This window comes from Corvus brachyrhynchos, unplaced genomic scaffold (assembly GCF_000691975.1).
Source record: "Corvus brachyrhynchos isolate BGI_N302 unplaced genomic scaffold, ASM69197v1 scaffold92, whole genome shotgun sequence".
Taxonomy (NCBI): domain Eukaryota; kingdom Metazoa; phylum Chordata; class Aves; order Passeriformes; family Corvidae; genus Corvus; species Corvus brachyrhynchos.
The window spans coordinates 3,124,682-3,130,681 of NW_008236973.1; positions in this window are offsets into that span (position 1 = coordinate 3,124,682).

Below are 6,000 nucleotides of genomic sequence, written 5' to 3' on the forward strand. Positions count from 1 at the left end.
GAGTTGTCTGTTATTAGTGACATACATTAATGATGCCAAGAATCTCTAATCAGAAGTTTGTTGATTTTAGCATTGATAGGAAAAAATAAGTTGTTACTGTTGCTTTCCCAGAGACTTGGTGGCTAAACTTGCAAATTTAACTTTTATTGTGTAAGCTTCCCCAGTGGTTTTGGTGGGCTTGTGTGTTCTTAGCTTAAGCCATTTCCCTGGCTGTATTTCTTCCTTCTGCTGCTGAGAAATGTGCAAAGTGCAGAAGTTTGGAAATGGTCTGGGGCATGATTTGGCTTGTAGGAAAACTTTTGTCTTCTGAAAGAAAAAATTTCAAAGGTGTTCCCTTCCTTAGAAGGATGAAACTGAACCTCAGGTTTCTTCACCAAAAACTTGAACCATGTTTCTGTGAACCACAAGAACTCCCACATGTGTGCAGAGTGCAAGTTGACAGACTGTTCAGATATTTCTACTGACAAGTCCGGCAGTTTTGTTGCTGTCAGATTAGCTTTTTACTGGCTTCATGAGAAAACTTGTCTTCTCAAAATTAACCTGCTCCTGCACAAAGTTGAGTTTAACAGATCATTTCCTGATCAAAGCATAAAGAAAAGGAGAATACTTCATCCCTGATCATTCTGCTAACAAGCTGGGGACACAGAAGGTGGCAAAGTGCACCCAGACCACCATCACACCTATGCTTCAGTGAGTGGGAGTTTGTGAAGCATTCTGCATTTGGGAGATGTTATTTAAATAAGTGTGATGGGTAATAATTAGTATCTAGTTGGTTCATACAATATTCTACATTTTTATCAAGGATATCTAGAATTTCAGACAGGTTTCTGCAATTGCAACAAACTGTGTGAATACTCTGGTTCTTTTTCATGCAGTGTTAAGCAGCAGTGTGGGAAACATAAGGGACTTTTTCTTTCCAGTACATTTTCACAGAAAGTGTGAAGTTGTATCATTCTTTCCTTTTTAATAATGTGCAGTTGGCAGATATATAGCTGCTTTGAATGTAATGTATTTAATGTAACTTGTATCTCATCTCTTTTATGTAATGTGCAGTCACACACCCTGCCAACACACAGAGTATATTCATTACATTACATCTGACTGTTCCTCAAATTGCTCAGCATTTGCCATTTTAAGACTTCCATTTCAGTGGTCCCATAGTTTTGCCAAGCTTAAACTGCTGGAGTTGACATTTTCTGTATCTCTGGTTTATGTCTTAGGTTGAATTCTCTTGGATAACTTTAGCCCTCAAATTTCTACACTTTTAAAGATGAGGTTAGGAAAAACGCATTCTTTGGATTTTAACAATTTGGCTACTTTTTCTTCCAAGGTTTAAAGACTTTGCTTTGAAAGAAGAAATGTGTGTAATGTGAGGTTTGCTTTGTTTAAAACAGGGTTTTTGTACTTCCTTCCTCTCTGTTTTCTGGACTCATGCTTTGACAAGGTATATGCTTTTGAAGAATATTTTATGCTTTCTCATGTTAAGCACATTCTATCTCTATGGGACTTTCAAAAAGAGGAGGAAAATGTTCCCAGCAGTTTTGTGTCTGGATTACATCAGTAAGGTCTAAGCTTTTTTTCAAGATCAGTCCAAACAGCAGTGAGAAGGAAGTTGATGCAAATACAGGGAAGAGGGAAGCTAAATAATTGATGTAGAAAGACTTTCATGGAGTTTTCAGGTTACATAGATCTCAGCAGTGATGGGGAAAACAAACCAGACTTGGAGCTGGACTGCAGAACTGGAGAGACCCTAGCTAGGATTTGATTGATTGATTTCTAATTCACAAGCTCTCTTATTCATAGCTGACAACTCGTAACTCATGCACCTATGAGCAAATCATAGTTGCTGGGCAGAGCTCTTGTTCTTCCTCCTCTGCCATGGCACAGGTGTCCTCTGTGTCACACTATGAAGCCTGAAAGCGTCAGCAATCCAACTGCTGTTGCAACCACTTCAAAAACTGCTTGGGTAAGCTGACACCTTCCAGCTTGGACATTTGGTCTGCACCATTTCCAGGAGTTAGCAGGTTATGAAGAGATTGCCAGACAAACAACAGGCAAAGAGGATGGCTGCAGGAGACAGCAAGCTGCAGGTAACATGGCTGCATAAGGACTTTTAGCCCTTTCTGGCCACTGTGTCGTGCCTTCATGTTGCCTTTGCTTTGGCCTAGCAGCACTGACCCCAGCATGCATCGGAGGATAACATACAGCATGTGCCGTGTGTCAGCCAAAATCTGAGCAGGAAGGGAGTGAAGAGTCATACTGTGGGGAATGCATTCAGCCACTGCAGCAGGTTGTTCACAGATTTCCAACACTTCTTTGGATAAATCACTGAGAAACATAGTCTGAATTCAGTGTTGATCCTTCTTTGAGTGGGATGAAGTACAGAACTTCTAAATGATCCCTTTCCCTCGGCTGATTCTCTGATAAGACAGCAGGATATGTGAGGGGCAGAGAAAGGACTGAAAATGATGGGTCAGAAAGGGTCCAGCTGGGGAAGGAAGGGTGTTCATTTCCTGAGTGTAAATGAAACACGGGTTCCTCAGTGTGTTCTTCAACAGTATAAGCAAACATTTATGTACTGAGCAGGGCAGCTTCCAGTTAAGCACAGCAAGCTGCTAGTAGTCATCAAGTACTGCATGACCTCAAACCTAAGAGTGTAAATTGAATCAAACCATGTGGCCAAGTAATAATCTTCATTCACTCTCACAAGTTTCCTTTGACTTTTTTTTTTCCTGCCCCCACCACCCCCACCAGTTCACTCAGTGGATAGAAAGAAGATACTTCATCCTGCGGAAAATGGGATATCGATGGAAAGTGTTTTAAGCTGGAGGCCAGAAATATATTTCAGAAATATTGAAAGGAAGTAGTAAATGAGGCAGAACATGCAAGAAGAGACATTACAATTTCCTGTTTAAATCAGAATTGTATTCCCTTTCTGTCAGTGAGAGCTGGCTGAAAAGTCACATCTACTTGCCACATATGTTGATTTTTATTCTTCTTTTAAAGCTGGAGTTGTTTTAGTTTTGACTTAAAACCATTTCTACAAAAATTTTTTTGGCAAATCTACAGATCTTGTCTCTAATCCTGATGAATGTTAGTTATTCCAATGGCTGCAAGAAGTCCAGTATCAAAACATGTATGTGAGTTCTCCTTCCTGACTGTGGTCAGGGTGGTTACTTTCCAGAGCTTCTTGGCCTAGGGAGGAGCCTTGATGAGTTCCTTTGAATCTAGAGACTTCCACTTTCAATTTCCCTGGCTCAACAGCCAACAGCCCTTCTGGAAGTTAATCTGAGTTCCCCCCAGACATCATTTTCACTTTCATAAGTTTTTTAGTCTGAAATGTTTAGGAGAACATGCTGGGCTCCACAAACTGTGGTTTTGACAAAGCTCTTCTTTGTCTGAAAATTTCCAGACTTCCCTAGCCTTTGCTGTAGAGTTCCTCAAACAAGATTTTTCACAGGTGGTCACTGAGTGAACGTTCCTCATTCTCTGTCTGTCTGACTGATGCCCTTGTGGTCTCATTTGCAGAAGTGTTGAAACACACAGCTGTAACTGAAATTAGCAGGAGCATGCTTTGAATACACAGAGGGCTGTATATTTCTGCTAGAATTCTGCTGTGGAAATATTGCAGCAACAATTACTCTGAAAAAGCCCAGGGGGAAATAAATTCTGATCTGAAGGCAAGCATAGTTAGAAGTGTGCAGTCAACCAAGAGGCATGCCTTGGAAAAAGTGTGAGGAAAAGTTCTTAAATCATTGCTTGGGTACTGGACATTGTGTGCATTGAATGTGATAGGGATCTTAATGGGAAGGGAGATGTGAGAGTATACAAATTAACTTCTGTTACAGGTAGTAGGACTGAGATGACAAAGAAAATTTTGGCTCATCTTCACTATGAGCATTTAACTTTGCATTGGAACATTTGGTGGAGGTTGGAGACAGGATATCCAGGGGCCTTCTATTTCCTCCATTAAAAAGGGAAGCTCCACTCCCCAAAAACCTCAGACAAACTACTTCATGTAGCTGTGGAAGGGTTGGGCACATTCTACCTGTGCTTGGGAAGTGTTTGTCTTGACATTAAGGGAACTAGAAAAAAGCCACTTCATAATTCCTGACACCACTAGAGAGCAAACCTAGCATTTTTAAAGGGGGAAGAGTAAGGGGGAAAGTTTTGCCAGAGGACAGCACTGTCTGGTGGCAAACTGCTGTCTCAGGATTTCTTACCTAGCTTTGTTTGTCTTTGGAATGGGAAAGTCACAAGGGACTCGAAAGAGATTTGAAAAGCTAAATGAGTCTGTTTTGCAATAATCACTGTTGATTATTTTTTCTTTCAAAGAGTAGATTTTCCATCTCCCCACCAGCCCAGGAAGGGGACAATAAGAGCGAAGTGAGTGGATGGGGTGAAGTGCACGTCTGATGCAATGGCAAGTGGGAGAGGTAACTGAGATGTGGCTGTGTGGGAGGGGTGTGTAAAGCTGAGACAACAGCAGGAAGATTGTCATGCTGCTGCTGCTGCTGCTGCCTGTCTTCCCCCACTGACTCCATTGTTCCCTGCAATCTTTCAGTCCTGTGTTAGTCTGGCATTTAATCGCAACTGGTAGTTTTTTTGAGAGGAAGTCCATGATGGGTCGTACTTACGTCTCTATTCAATTATCAGTCACAAATACCAGCCAAAATTACCAGTGCTCAACCTGTAAAATCATATTGATGATGCTCTGTTAGGCTGCTACACTGGAAGTGAGTCAGGGCTGATGCAAACCAGCAGAGCAGGCTGATGAGAAATGAGGTTGAGTCTGACATTCTTTGTCTGTAAAATGATGATAGTACACTTTCCTACTTCTTAGGCTGCCAGGAATACATCTTCCACCATCAGAGGATGCAATGAGCAGTGGAAACAGGAGAAGAACAGAAGAACATAGTCTGATACTTTTTCCATCAATTATTTTCTTTCTTTCTTTACTTTTTCTATCCAGAATCCTTTTGTACAGCTTTATTTGTCTCCGTACTCTTTCATTCATCACTACTGTACTCAGAACATGCCAAAAAAGGCGGGAAAAAACAAAGCAGATAATTTTACTGTGTCCATCGGTTTTGGGTTTTTTTGTTTGGTTGGTTGGTTGTTTTTTTTTTGATAACCTCACGTAGTCATCATCATCATCATCATCACTGCTCCCAGAGAGCTGGAGTCTTGTACAGACCATCGGTACGGCCGGTCTGTCCCCACCGGAGGGCAGCAGTGCACACACCGAGCCACAGCTCCCGTTGCTTCCCATCTCGGCACACAACAAGCTGCTAATAAAAATTCCTCTCCCCTTTAAACTCAGTGTATCACTTCTGACACTGCAAGTGGAAAATTAGAAAAATAGAAAGGAAAAGAGAAAAAGAAACACAAAGCTTCTGGAGCACCAATGCCAGTGAAGTAAGCTTTTCTGCCAGATTCTATGATGAATTATGAATTAGTTCTATGAATAATCATAGAATCATAGAATATTGTGAGTTTGAAGGGATTTACAAGGATCATCAAGATCCAGCTCCTGGGCCTGCTCAGGACAGCCCCAAGAATCACACGATGTGCCTGAGAGCAGTGTCCAAATGCTTCTAAATTGTCAGGCTGGTGCTGTGACCACTTCCCTGGGGAGCCTCTTCCCATGCCCAACCACGCTCTGGGTGGAAAACCTTTCCCTAATATTCAACCTAACCTCCCCTGAGACAACTTCAGGCCATTGCCTCGGGTCCCACCACTGGACACCTGAGAGAAGAGATAGGTACTTCTCTTACCTTCATAAGGAAGCTGTAGACTGCTGTGAGGTCTCCTCTCAGTCTCCTCCAGGCTGAACAGACCAAGTAATCTCAGCTGATTGACATACAGCTTCCCCTCAAGGCCCTGCACCATCCTCATGGCCCTTCTTTGGGTGCTCTCCAACAGCTCACTGTGTTTTCTACATTGCCATGATCAAAACTGCACACAATATTCAAGGTGAGTCTGCACTGCAGGACAATC